Below are 15,080 nucleotides of genomic sequence, written 5' to 3'. Positions count from 1 at the left end.
TTCTTTAATATTTGTTCTAATAAAACTGAAAAAAACCACATCATTTACCTCTAATCCTTTTGTTTAATTCCATAATGCTGATATTACAGCATTAAATTCCCGATTTAATTGAAATAAAACTCAGGCTTTTTTTTTTCATTTCATCCTAATTCTTGATAATTATTTTGCATTTAGCTCTTCTGAACGCTGTTATTTTCTAATTTTTTAGGGTAATTCAATGATGTTACAATACAAAAAAAATTTTCCTACTGTCTTATGCAAAGGTCATATTCCATTGTAATGCAGGTCTCTTCCTACTATAGAGATACAGGGTCATAACAAAGTACGCATAAAAGTCCTGGTTGTTTTTTAACCACCTCAGAAACATAGCCAGGTTGGCTTAGAACATTGATGAACAGGAAGTCCCTTTAAGTATCAGTCAATCTCTGACATTTCTCAGCCTTGTCACTATATTTCTTTATTTTCTAGCAATCTTTCAATCTTTACAGGATGCAGCGGCATGAATTCTCATTAGGTATATCCTTTTTTTTTTTTTTTTTTAAAGCATGACCCTCAGATTCTCAGACCTGAACACCAGCTTCCAAGAAAAAATTAAAAGAGTAATCAGTTTTAAGATTAGTATGGATTTTGAACAATAGGGGAGACATTGCCAGTCTCCACCCTCTCCAGGATATTCATTTATAGTAGATGAAGCACTTTATGGGAATAACCATATTTTCAAATTAAACCTTTTAGTATCTGGGAATCTATGGCCCAATTTTCAAAGCATTTGTAGCTGTCATTGACAACAGTGGGATTTCATCACATTGGAAAATCTTAGTAACAACAATATGCTTTATTTTATATTTGTGGAATCATTGCCCTCTAGGGATTCAAAAATTCAGGTTTGATATTTTATAAATAAAGTTTATTTCTGTAAAGCACTTTGCCATGATATAAATCTAAAGGATTAGATGTACATGGATATGAGCATATTTGCATTCACACACATACACAGAGTAGAAAACATTATTTTGTGTTCTTCCTCTTATATATCTTATACCTTATCTATATATAATATATATTAGGATTTTGTACTGCTTTCAATCACCATAATATCTGAGTGACTTCCATGTAAAATATATTGGCAATAATAAAGCCCCTAGTACATTTCATGTATCTGACTCATATAAAAAGTTCTTTTGACATGGCTTTTTTGTATCTCTCTCTCTCTCTCTCTCTCTCTCTCTCACATGTGCGCACACACACACATTAATATCAGCAATAACCAAGGTTGCCTGACACTTCCAATTATAAGTCCCTGATTTTAGTTGCTTATAACTTTGCTAAACTTTTAACATGATAGCAGTCTTCAAATACTTGAAAGGCTGCCATAAAAAAGATGGAGAAAAGTTGTTCTCTCTTGCCACAGAGGGCAGGACAAGAGGCAATGGGTTCAAACTACAGCACAGCAGCTTTAGATTAAATCTCAGGAAAAACTTCCTTACTGTAAGAACAGTAGAACAATGGAACAGACTGCCTCAGGAGATTGTAGAAGCTCCTTCACTGGAGGTTTTCAAAAGGAGGCTGGATGGCCATCTGTCTTGGATGGTTTAGTCCAGTGGTTCCCAAACTTGTTCTGCTGCTTGTGCAGGGAAAGCCCCTGCTGGGCCAGGCTGGTTTGTTTACCTGCTGTGTCCATAGGTTTGGCCGATTGCGGCTCCCACTGGCCACGGTTTGCTGCTCCAGGCCAATGAGAGCTGTTGGAAGTGGCGGCCAGCACATCCCTCGGCCCGTGCCGCTTCCAAAAGCTCCCATTGGCCTGGAGCAGCAAACCGTGGCCACTGGGAGCCATGATCAGCCAAACCTGCGGACGCAGCAGGTAAACAAACCGGCCCGGCCCGGCAGAGGCTTTCCCTGCACAAGCAGCGGAACAAGTTTGGGAACTGGTTTAGACACAACAAATCCTGCATCTTGGCGGGGGTTAGACTAGATGACCCTTGTGGTCCCTTCTAACCCTATGATTCACAATCCTTTTGGCTGACATTTTTAATGTTGGGTGCCAACTTCAGACCCTGGGATCTGATTTGCAGAAGTGTTGAGCATTCATAGCTGCAATTGAAGTCAATTGGATCTGTTCTTGAATATATAAAGTGCTATATATATATAAAGTAAATACTCTGAAAAATAAAGTTGTAGGCATCTCAAATTGGGCACTCAAAATTAGTGGATACTTTTGACCTTAATCTCTCTTGGGCCTCAATTTCCTATCTGTAAAATGGAGATAATATCTCCTGACCTCACAGGGGTGTTGTGAAGATTAATGAATGTCTGTGAAGCATTCAGATATGAAAGTGATGAACACCACAAAAAAGCCCACGAGGAAATGAATAAATCTATCCTCTGTGCAGGGTTTGAATAGTGTTCAGTAAATAAGGCATGGGGACACATATTGAATAATAAGGAGACAAAGAAATATTGAATAGCTGCTCTCAACCTTTCCTTAGATGTGCAAAGGGGTGCATGCCCTGACCCTACCTGGCATCACCCATGAGGCTGACCCAGAGATTTGTGGATTTGCAGGATTGAATCAGATCTGGGAAGTTCATTACATGATGCCTGGTGCGACACCGCCATCCGTAGTCACTCTGACTGACACAAAAGTTCTTATAGACTATGTGTGTTTGATGATGAATCATTCCGAGAGTAGGGCACTTAAATCCATTAGGGGCTTCTGAAAAACCCACCCATAAGAAATAAATTGCCCACAAACATTGATCTTATAAGAGAGTTTCAAAGATAGTTAAAACCTTTGTACTGACTGGACACTAAAGGCTACAGTAAAAAAGTTTGGATTTAGATTATTTCCTATTATTAATAATAACCTTCAATAAGATTATTGGAAACCTATATATCCCTTTCAATTGCTAGATCTCAAAAGCTTCACAAAGTCACCACCATCAAAAGACTAACATTTTTAACAGTGAGAGGAGAGTAAATAACTGCTGGAATAATTTACCAATGCTTGTGGCAGATTCTCCATCACTAACAATTTTTAAATCAAGAGTGGATGTTTTTCTAAAAGGTCTGAGCTAGGAATTATTTTGGGTAAGTTCTATGGCCTGTGTTATGCAGGAGTTCAGACCAGATAATCACCATGATCTGGCCTTGGAATCTATGAATCCTTATTTTCAGATGGGGAAAATGGGGCACAGAGAAAAATCAAGTCAAGTCACATAGCAAGGCTAGATGTAGAATTCAGACCCGAGTCCCAGCCTTATGTCCCCTCCACTCCATCCCATTTTACATTCTATTAATTTTTTTTTCCTTTTAACACATTCTCTCACATACTTTACTGGCTGCTTTCACTAGGCCTTTCTGCCTGGGAACATTGCTACTCTGTGGAAATTGGACAGAAGTCTAATATTGCCTCTTTTAATGGATCAGTCTTGCAATTTTCTTGTGTTTGAGGATTGCTTTTATCAGAGCACTGTAGAATGAGCAGGGGGTTGGACTAGAGGATCTCCTGAGGTCCTTTCCAACCCTGATATTCTATGAATGTCTCGTCTCCGAATACCAAACACAGAGCTGGGGCATTTTTTATTGCTAAAGTGTTAAATAATTGCCTCAGCCCTGGGTTTTGGGTTTGTGTGTATTGTTTTCTTTATGAATTTTTTTTTAATAATGGAAATGCTACAACCTCAGTTAGGATAATGAGAATAACCCACAATGTCAAGCTTTCACATGACTTGTCAGTCAGTAGATTGGATTTAAGTTTATATGGCTCCTTTTCTACAGAAATCGTAACCACTTGCACTAGATGTTTTCAAACCATAATGATTTCATTGCAATCATGTGTATTTCTTTACAGCCTTTCTTGTTTAGTCACAGAAAGTGATAGTTTCCTTTGCCAGGTTTTTGCCAGCTTTTGCCCACAGGATCAGAACATGATTTCCTCTTTTCACTTTTACTTTTGGTCAGCATGTGTGCAGTTACAGCTGGAGACAAGTGCTTCAAGTGATTCAATGCAGTGTGAGAGCTGGCAATCAGCAACGAGTATAAAAATTTAAAGAATGCAACTATCTTATGAAAAGATAGCTGTGAAGTATCTTAACAGGCACATGGAAGGAAAGCTCCCAGCAAGTCTGGCACATACTTTTGTAATGATACAAATGGTAAATGCCCCATAGCTGTGCTTGGGAGTTCAAAATTGGGGAATGTTTCATTATGCAAGTCCATGGAACATTTTAAACTGTGCCATAGTTCCCCATTTTCCCTCTCATGAGTTCAGTACCAAGTCTGAATGCATGAGAGCTCTGGTGGAAAAGGAGGCCGTATATTCATATATTTACAGACTTGGAAGCAGATGAACAAGATATGAAGAAAAGTCATCTGTTATTCGCTTTTAACAGTCAGTGTGCTAAAAAAATAACATTACATGACTCCTGTGCCATGCAGCCTATTCATCTCCCAGTCATACCTGAGAATTGATGTGACTAAACTGCTTTTCTATGTACCAAGGCCTCAGTTCAGGGACTGAACTGAGTTCACAGGTCTTTTTCCTGCATGGTGAGAGGACACAGAATAAAACAGATCAAGGAACTGCTATACTAGGGACACCAAACAGCAAACTGAGCCACAATATAGGCCTCACAAGCCCTCCATATGAACTCCCATTAGCTCAGGCCCATTAAGTCAGACATTTTAGTCTTCAGATCCTGCTAAGACCATTTTTTCACATGTAAATATTTGTACTCAGTTACTACCCCAGGGGAGTCTGTAATAGGCTTCTTCACATGGGTGCCCTCCAAAGGGAGCATCCTCCAACTTATGTTACAGAATTTATGTTCACCTTCTCTTTTGCATTATGAGAGCAATCACTTCATACGGTTCACAATTTACTCTTCCCCTTATATGTCCATAATTTGGATCACTATCGCAGCCTTAACAGAGAAATTATCCTATATGCATGTGGGGCTAAACAATATATATATATATTTTTTTTTTTTACAGATCGGAAAGAGATGTTAAATTGCAAAAGTAAACTGTTAGATTTCCCATCTTTCTTTAGCATAGCTCAACATTTCACTCATGGAATTTTCTTCTCCATTCACCTGCCCAGGTAATGGATCCTGAACCCATGTGTTCAGTCTGCTAATAAAAAGTACCTAGAAGTTTAAGTCCTCACAGTTCTCTGATCTGCAAAATTGTTCACAGAATTCAAAGAAACTCAAATTATTTTCCTGTTTAATATCATAAGCAACTTACTTACAGCAGGTTTCAGAGTAGCAGCCGTGTTAGTCTGTATTCGCAAAAAGAAAAGGAGTACTTGTGGCACCTTAGAGACTAACAAATTTATTAGAGCATAAGCTTTCGTGGTTAAGTGAAGCTTATGCTCTAACAAATTTGTTAGTCTCTAAGGTGCCACAAGTACTCCTTTTCTTTTTACTTACAGCAGTTACTAGTGCCTTATTAATGCTAAGCACTTTTCTCAAAGCAAGCACCAATAGCCTAAAATACATTGGCAATCTGCTGACAGGGAGGTAACCTATTCTATCTTTAGAAGTCTGTTCCAACAATATGATCTCCTCCATTAGAACTAAACCTTTACCAGCCAGTTCCTTAGGAGGATTGCTGAAACTGGTAAGCAAGTATCAGCACTTACATTCACACTGATTTCATTAAACTTTTTCCACAGTCTCACTTAGCTATCAAATCTTCTTACCGACCAGTTCAAGATTTCCAGCAACCTATCTTCATTAATCGGGTAACAAAATCATACTCCCTATCAACCCAATCTCACCCTCTAGTACCTTGAGATGGGATCCATGCTAATCTATTCTTTTGTGTCACATTCCTTCTTGGTTCCTGCAGAAGTGCCTGCCCAGCCATCCACTCTAATTTCCCTTTCTTCCATCAACCAGACAGAGATTTTTGTAGCTTTTCCCTGCTAATAATTAATTCCTCATCTCATCTTCCTATTCTTTCACTTCATAGATCCATAGACTCTAAGGTCAGGAAAGTCCATCATGATCATCTAATCTGACCTCTTGCTCATTGCTGGCCGCAGAACTTTGCCCACCCACTCTTGTAATAGACCCATAACCTCTGTCTGAGTTACTCAAGTTCTCAAACCATGATTTAAAGACTTCAGATTACAAAGAATCTGCCATTTATGCTTCTGCAAGTGACCTGTGCCCCAGGCTGTGAAAAAACCTCAGTGTCTCTGCCAATTGGACCTTGGGGAAAATTCCTAGACCTCAAATATGGCCATCAGTTAGACCCTCAGCATATGGGCAAGACCCACCAGCCAGACACCTGGGAAAGAATTCTCTGTAGTAACTCAGAGCCCTCCCCATCTAGTGTCCCATCACCAGCCACTGGAAATATTTGCTACTAGCAGTCACAGATTTTCTACATGCCATCATACATAGTCTCATCATACCATCCTCTCCATAAACTTATCGAGCTCAGTCTCAAAGTCAGTTTGGTTTTTTGCCCCCACTGCTCCCCTTGAAAGGCTGTTCCAGAACTTCACTCCTCTGATGGTTAGAAATCTTTGTCCAATTTCAAGCCTAAACTTCTTGATGGCCAGTTTATATCCATTGTTTGTGTGTCCACATTGGTGCTTAACTTAAATAACTACTCTTCCTCCCTGGTATTTATCCCTCTGATGTATTTATAGTGAGCAATCATATCTGCCTCAGTTTTAGTTTTGTTAGGCTAAACAAGCCAAGCTCTTTGAGTGTCCTCATAAGGTAAATTTTCCATTCCTCTGATCATCCTAGTATACTTTCTTTGCACCTGTTCCAGTTTGAATTCATCTTTCGTAAACATGGGAGACCAGTTAATAATTCCTCCCCTTTATTACCAAATCTTTACCTGCAGCACTTATTTCATTCTCCCTTTCCAATTCTGCATACGTCAGCTTCAAAGACTCTTTATTCATCCCTCACAAAATGGCATTCTATGCAACAGGTCACATTCTCTTACACCATACCACACTACCCTTGTTCCTTTCCCTCCACCACCACAGGTTTACAGGCAAAGTTTTCTTTCCCCCTTTTTAACACATCTATTAGAACAGCAAGGTTTCTGTTCTTAGAATTGCAACTAAACCCTCATTTGCCTTTTTCAATGCATCTCTCTCTTCTTTTGCATACATTCCCTCATTTCTATCTGTAAGGAGGCCACAACACTGTTCAATTGACTGTGTACCTCAAAGGGACCATCCAGTACTGTAAGCAGTCTGCAATTTTTTCTGATAGTTTAAACCAATAAAAAACTGTTAGCTGCCACAGAGCCCAGATGGCTACCAGATGCTTTGCCTTGTTACATTTCTGATACCTTTCCAAATTAGCGTAATTCTGTAGTATCAAATCCCCCAGTTCCAAGTCCTCCTTATATCTAGCTCAGCATCATTGGGAAGGTTCTTTTGTAACCATGCTATTGTTCTTTTGATAATAAATTATTGCCTGATTCATGATCCTTCAACTCAGTTGGTTCAATTAATAAAGCAAGAGTAGAATTAAAAATGATTAAGCTACCTGTCCTGTACCTTGACATTACAGTAAAGCTGTTGCATGCCCATTAGCCCTATTCTTACTTTTTCTTTTGTACCACATTGTTAGAAGTGCCCCACACATAACTACATAGAATCCTGAAAAATGTTTAAAAGTTACCAAAACTGAAAAGCGCAAAAGAAAAAAAGAAAAGAAAGTAAGAGAAAAGAAAAAACTGAAACAATTGTTAAAAAATAAAAATGCCCATCACATCTGAAATAAAACAAGAAATAAAAGCTTCTCATGTGATTAATTATTTTCTGAATCCTTTTAAACAGTTTTAGTCACACACTAAGCTCAACATGTTCAAGGTTCCCAAAATGAGAAAACAATCCTTAAAGCAGATCACCGTTCCTTATGGGTCTGCTACCACGTTTTGAACTATATACTTTTTCAAGCCTGCCCTGGGGCAGTCTTAGGCCTCAATCTAGCAAAAGACTTAAGCACACTGGGACAAGGTGTATAAAGCCCACATGGAAGGGGTGAAGGAGTTGCTTTGGGATGAAACAGCATTGTCTGACACACCTGCAAGTCATGCCAGGAATGGAGGAGGAGTTTAAAAAGAGGAAGTGCCATGCAGCAGCGGACAGCCCTAGAAAGGGAGCAGGCTGTTGAGCTTTCTAAGAAGAGGCCTTGTAGCTAGCAAAGCTTCTGCCCTTGTGGAAAAAAGCACAGATCACCTGGGCTAAAAAGGGGGAAGAAACTGTATTCTATAGCTTGTGCTGGAGAACCAGTGAACCTTGAAGTGGATTGTGGTCCAAAGAGAGGCCAAATATCCTGGCTAGAGCAGCTGACAAGTTCTTTTTCACTGCAATCTCTTTTGCTCATCTTGGATAGTTTGTTTCACTGGGAACTCTGAAAGGGGGAGAAATAGTCAGAAGACCTTGGCTGGAGGGCTGAGAACCTGCTATCTTTAGACAGACATTGAATACTTTTGATGGAAAGAGTGGACTTGTGTGAATGCACTTTCCATGTAACAGCCAAAGAGGGTGCTTTGATGGAAACAGAGCGTTGATATGCATATACTGTTCAGCATGTGCATAGTTCCAATTACTTATGTATGTATAGTTATGCATTTGCTTAAGTGCTTTGCTCAAAGAGGCCTTAATATTGTGATGAGGTGACGGTGTTAAGGAGCTAGCAGAATCTTCCCTATGCTGTTACAACATTAAACAATTCATTGCAGTTTTGTGGGTTTTGTGTAAAAGAAAGCTGGCCTACTTTTAACATAGCAACCATAAAATAATAGCTCTTCTGAACACTTGCAAAACGTACAAAGCAGGTGTGGGCTTCTGAAGCTGTGGGAATGCCTAGCAAAAGGAGGAAGTAGGCAAAATAACCATAACTGTAACACAATGGCAGTTAGAATTCTGAGTATTCAGAAGTGAAATGAGTATGCATGTAGGGAAAGTTTTTCTTATCTCTTATATTTAGTTAAGCCCTTCAGCAGCAATAATGTTGTTTAAAAAGTCTCCTGCTGGTACCAAGATTCTTTCGTTGGAAAAGGAGGAGACAATCCACTCTTGGATTTTGGCTTGGTGTTGATTTTTGATATCATTCCTGTTGTTTAAACAGACAAACAGAAAGGAGGAAAAGGGCATAGTGTCTCAGTGGCACCAGCCTTATTCCCATGCTTCAGACAGGACACAGACTGGCCAGTCATAAACCAGTTTGCTTTAACCTGTGGACTCCAGCTTGCTTCACGGAGCTGGGCTGCCATCTGGCTGGCATACTCTGGGCTTCTCCCACTGGTCCTCCTTCATGCTGGGGCACAAGCTGCTCATGCTGTCTTTAGCCTACCATGCTAGCAAGGGGAATATTATGTAGTTAAATTTAATTCCAAGGCTGCACAATCAGACTCAGACAGAAGGCAAAAAAGAAAGTAGAAGATAGAGAAGAGTTGATACAAAGTGACACACAAGGGAGGCGAAAGCAAGAATCTTAAACCTCACACCCTAGATGTGTCTTATAGTCTTCCTGCTGGTCATGGAAAGGCTATGTGGTGCTGCATCTGAGGAGCATACATTGGTGTCACTCAGGCTGCAATCGGTGTCCCAGGAACAAAGAGAAAAGATGCATAGGTAGGCAAGCAGGCAGCCCTGTGAATGTGAGCTGCTCCCGCAGCCAACAATATTAAGAGCTTCAACAGAAGCAGAAAGGAAAGATGGGTAACTTTCCATGTGCTGTCTTTCCACAGTGCAGCAGGAGGTTTCTAGTGTGCAAGCAGGCATGGGTGCTGACTCAGAGTGCGCAAGGGCTGGAGCACCCATGGAAAAAAAAGGGGTTGCTCCACACCCACTGGAACCCCTGTGGGTCAGTGCGTCCCCCTCCCCTCGCCCCCAGCATCTCCTGTCCACTGGCTGCCCTGCCGGTCGGATCCTCCCTCTCCCTCCCAGCACCTCCTGCCCACCACAGATCAGGTGTTCCGCAGCATGCAGGAGGCACTGGGGCGGGAGGAGCGAGGGCAGGAAGATGTGGGGGAGGGGAGAAAAGAGGTGGGGTGGGGGCAGGGCAGGGGTGGGGGCTTGAAGGAAGTGGCAGAGTGGGGGTGGGGCCTGGGGAGGAGCAAGGGTCAAGCACCCCCCAGCAACTAGGTAAGTCGGCGCCTATGCAAATAGGAGTGGGGAGCTGGAACTAGAGCCTTGTTTCATACACACTGATCCTCCTCTCCTCTGCCTACTTCGACCCTGATATAGCTGAGGAAAGATTGCATTATCTGAGCCAGTCCAGCTATGCTCAGGTATCTCTGAAAGCAGAGGGAGTTAAGACCTATCAGGTAATTTGGGATCCATGCCACCCACAAACAAGATGCTTTTATGGTTTTCTGTTGCTGTGATGTTTTGTCCCTGAAAGCAACACTCAGAGTTGACAACATACAAAAGAATATCAGAACAGTCATACTAGGTCAGACCAAATCTCCATCTAGACCAGTACCCTGTCTTCCAACAGTGGCCAATGCCAGATGCCTCAGAGGGAATCAAGTGATCCATCCCATCACCCATTCCCAGCTTCTGGCAAACAGGCTAAGGACACCATCCCCTGCCCATCCTGGCAAGTGATGAACCTATCCTCCATGAACGGATCTAGTTATTTTTTGAACCCTGTTATAGTCTTGGCCTTCGCAACATCCTCTGGCAAAGAGTTCCATAGATTGACTGTGCGTTGTGTGAAGAAATACTTCCTTTTGTTTGTTTTAAACCTGCTGCCTATTAATCTCATTCGGTGACCCCTAGTTCTTGTGTTATGATAAGGAGTAAATAAAACTTCCTTACTTACTTTCTCCATGCCAGTCGTGATTTTATAGGCCTCTATCATATCCCTCCTTAGTCGTCTCTTTTCCAAGCTGAAAAGTCCCAGTTTTATTAATCTCTCCTCAGATGGAAGCTGTTCCATACCCCTAATCATTTTTGTTGCTCTTTTCTGTACCTTTTCCAATTCTAATACATAGCACTATAGGACAGGATTTTTAATGGAACGTATATTGGGCGCACCTGCAATATTTGCATCTCCCACACAGGTTTTGTGACTGCAATGGGTTCACATACATTTTGTGGATGGACACTCCTTCTGGTCCTAAATGTAAAGTATTAATTTAGGCAAAGGAACCGGGAAGGCTGAAGATGAAACACTGCTGATCTTCCAGGGCTTTTATCAGTTCCCATGGTAATGGTTATTCTTTTTAGGAAAAGAAAGGAGAAAGATCCAGCATAATGGGTTTAATTCAGACAAAGACAACAAGCTACCCTTGTACTGATACAGATGAGCAGGGTCTGCAGTATGATTATAACATCTCTTTACAACTTCCAAGCATGGTAGAATTTAGGGCCCATCTCCACTTCACGCCTAACTTGGCTGTCCAAAACTTTGGAGATGTTTGTTTTCTATCACCGTTTGTCCTTGTAGTGTGGATGGAACACTTTGGATGATAGAAATGCCCCCAAAATGAGCAAACTCCGCAAGAGTCCCAGTGTGATTTTTGGGTTCACTGCTGTAGTTGACACTAATTGGAAAGAGGAGAAATAGGAAAATTCTATGTACTTTGCATAGAGCTAGGGGAATACTGCAAGAAATTGCCGTGATATTCACTGAACTTTTTAAATATGTTCACTGAGCCTGTGTTGAGAGCATGCTCTTGTAGTTGCTTTTCACAAACATCCACAAACATTGAAATTACAGGCAAAATAACCAAAACAGTGAATTTTAAGTGAACCTTGCAGCATAGTTGACTAGAATGATGAATATTCACACCAGAAACCTGATGGTGAGTTGTTCTCATCCAATCCGTGAAGAGAAGCATGCCATGTGGCTTAGGTATCTATTCAAAGCAGCATGAATCACAAATTTCTAAAATCAAGTGCTAGCAAAAGATGGCTCACAAACAAGCTTCTGAACAGGCATTTTAGAAAGAAGTTATCCTTCATTAATTCAGTATAACGAACACATTCAAGAAAAATTACAGTGTGTTTGTGGACATTTTGTCCCAAATTCACAATAGTACTTAGGCACCTCGTTCCCTTCGATTCCAAACAGGAGTTAGGTGTTTAAGTATCTTTATGAATTTGGGCCTTTGGGTCTGATCCAACTTTGCCAAGTCTTTCCATTGAGTTTATTAGGCTTTGTTCAGATCCTTTGTGAACGATCCATGTGCCTAGACTATAACACACATTACTTATAATTACCCATTCAGATGTTGTATTTAACAAATATGCAGCAAAGATTCACTTAAAATTCATTGGGTTGTGAACAGTCTTCATGATAATTTCTCTAACTAGAATATTCATGGAAAGTGAATACAAGACAGCCTCTGACACACGATAAGCAAATTTGTTAACAAATTTAAATGAATATTCCAGGTTGTTTTTTTTCAAAATTCATCCACATCTAAAATGTACTGAATTTACCTGCTTCTGAACTCTTCAGTTAGAATCACCTACAACAGTGAATGCAAAAAATAATACACTGGGATTCTTGCTGAGTTGCTCACTTTGGTGTGGGTTGCTGTGACCCAAACTATTAGTATTTTATTTGGCATCAGCACTTCCTAGAAAAACACGTTATTTTGAAAAAATTTCTAGACTATGTACTTTAAGGACACCAGGAGTTGAGGCAAATGTGAAGGGGACATGCTGTACACAGTTATTATTATAGGAAACAGAGATCAGATGTAACAAGAAAACCCTCACATCCTTAATAATTGAGAAATTGGCACCAGGCATTGTTTGTTTAAGCCCTACTGTCGCCTGCCACTATATGTCTACCTTGATCCATATACAACTTGACCCTAGACTTCTGGTGTCCATAAGCTTTCATTCATTTGAGCTACTAATAGCTTGGATCTGTAAGAAGTTCAGCCAACATTCAAGCTACTTAAGAATAGCTTGCTTACCCAGTCTAAAAGAAACAAAATTCGACTTCCTCAATTTTAGAAAAAAAGTGCTTATATAACACATATAAAAACAAAAAGTTTGTTCTAAGTCCTTTAAGCACTGTTTACTGTAAGCGCATCTTCTTCCCGCTGAGATGGCATTAAATGCAGAAGTTATATAACTGTGCCTCCAATATCACAACTCTTCCATTTGCAGTACTATCAAAGTTTGACTGAGCCTAAAGACAAAGGATGAGTCCTGTTGACCATTTACCCAGCTTTGCTAGGTCCCTCTTGTGACATTTCATCCCATAATCCTTTATGGAAATATGCTTATGAATGTATATATGACATAACTGGAATATGGTTTATGCTACATAGGACATGTAACATATCTCTGCAAAGGTTATGATCTACTGAATGTATTCATCCTATTTGTGTCATTTTTGTATTCAAAGTTATGAATATTGGTTGTATACTTGTTTGCTTTTAAGTAGCCTTAGTAAGACATTTGGGCAGCTTCTTTAGAAAGGAATTTGCAAGTTAAGTGCCCAATCAGGAAACACTTAACGGACAATGGATCTTGGAAGGCTCCAATCCACATAAGAAGTCTACTTGAGGACATTCAAGGTAGCATGTGAACCATGGCTGCTACCTGTAAGTTCTGAGTCATGCATGGACATCTGGCTTGCCCATGTGACTCCAAAACTCCATCATGTAGCTGGGATTCTACACAGGGGGAGGGAGGAGTGTCCACCTACAAGAGAAAGTCTTTTTAAACCCCAGGGAGACCCCTCCATTTTGTCTGCAGCTGGCTCAAGGGATAGCCTCTCCACCTCAAAGGATACCTGAAAGAAGTTGGAACAAAGGAGAGTAACTACAGGGGGTGTGAGTGATTGCTGGACCCAGACTAGAAGGAGGCTAGTGTGTAAAAGAGGCTTATTGGAACATCTCTGAGGATGAGATTTTATGTGTATTTTGCTTGCATGTTTTATTTTATTTTGCTTGGTAATTCACTTTATTCTGTCTGTTATCACTTGGAACCACATAAATTCAACTTTTTGTATTTAATAAAATCACTTTTTACTTATTAATTAACCCAAAGTATGTATTAATACCTGCGGAGGGGGACGGGGAGGGGGAGAAACAGCTGTGCATATCTCTCTGTCAGTGTTATAGAGGGCAAACAATTTATGAGTTTACCCTGTATAAGCTTTATACAGGGTAAAACGGATTTATTTGGGGATTGGACCCCATTGGGAGTTGGGTATCTGAGTGTTAGAGACAGGAACACTTCTTACGCTGCTTTCAGTTAAGCCTGCAGTTTGTGGGACGTGGTTCAGACCTGGGTCTGTGTTTGTAGCCGGCAACTATGTCTGGCACAACCAGGCAGGGCTCTGGAGTCCCAAATTGGCAGGGAAAGCAGGGGCAGAAGTCGTCTTGGCACATCAGTTGGCAGCCCCAAGGGGGTTTCTGTGATCCAACCTGTCACAGCTTTGAAGTTCCTTACACTCTTCTCCAGGTGTGACTAACTTCAATAATTTTGTATCACCTGCAAAGATTGCCATCTCACTGCTCACCCCCATTCCAGAACACTAATCAATACATTGTCAACACAAGAGGAATTAATCTCTCATCTGCAAGGGGCTGGTTGATTATTGGTAGCCTCTCACTGGAAAAAGAAAAATAGCCTAACCCTCGAGGAATGGTTAAAAAAATATGAGAGGTTGTATATGGAAAAATTAACAGACCAGCTATGTACTCAGAAAAATTGACAGGTTACAGACAGTTACTTAGAAATTGGGTAACCTTTCATTCAGTACTCAAAGTACATTTACCTGGCAAAAACAAACAAACCAACCAGCACACCTGTCCAATTTTTTTTAATATTAATATTTGATAGCCATACTTGGTCTGTTAAATGTGTATAGAGAGATTTTACTCAATTTAATAAAGTCACTAGAAATGACAGATGTTGCAAGGATGTTCAATCCGTAATATGGTAATTCTCTGTTAAATAGAAGGATCTGATGACTATATTCTTGTATAATGTCCCTTTAAAACAAAAGCTAACTGTTGTAATGATTGTTTTGTTTCTAAGTATCAGAGGGGTAGCCGTGTTAGTCTGTATCCACAAAATCAACGAAGAATCCGGTGGCACCTTAAAGGCTAAG

At 40.4% G+C, this 15,080-nt stretch overlaps 1 long non-coding RNA gene across 1 annotated transcript; it reads right to left on the bottom strand.

Moving 5' to 3' along the window:
• Positions 1 to 3,502: 3,502 nt before the first annotated feature.
• On the bottom strand, positions 3,503 to 13,768 carry LOC122455543. The gene is made up of 3 exons (XR_006273788.1): positions 13,642 to 13,768; positions 4,418 to 4,421; positions 3,503 to 3,541 (listed from the first exon to the last, which is right to left on the bottom strand). It is a non-coding gene; the product is annotated as an uncharacterized LOC122455543 (long non-coding RNA).
• Positions 13,769 to 15,080: the final 1,312 nt, after the last annotated feature.

The sequence above is a fragment of the Dermochelys coriacea genome, chromosome 8 (assembly GCF_009764565.3).
Source record: "Dermochelys coriacea isolate rDerCor1 chromosome 8, rDerCor1.pri.v4, whole genome shotgun sequence".
Classification (NCBI taxonomy): domain Eukaryota; kingdom Metazoa; phylum Chordata; order Testudines; family Dermochelyidae; genus Dermochelys; species Dermochelys coriacea.
The sequence above is the reverse complement of the archived record's forward strand: the minus strand, read 5'-3'. Positions and strand labels throughout refer to the sequence as shown.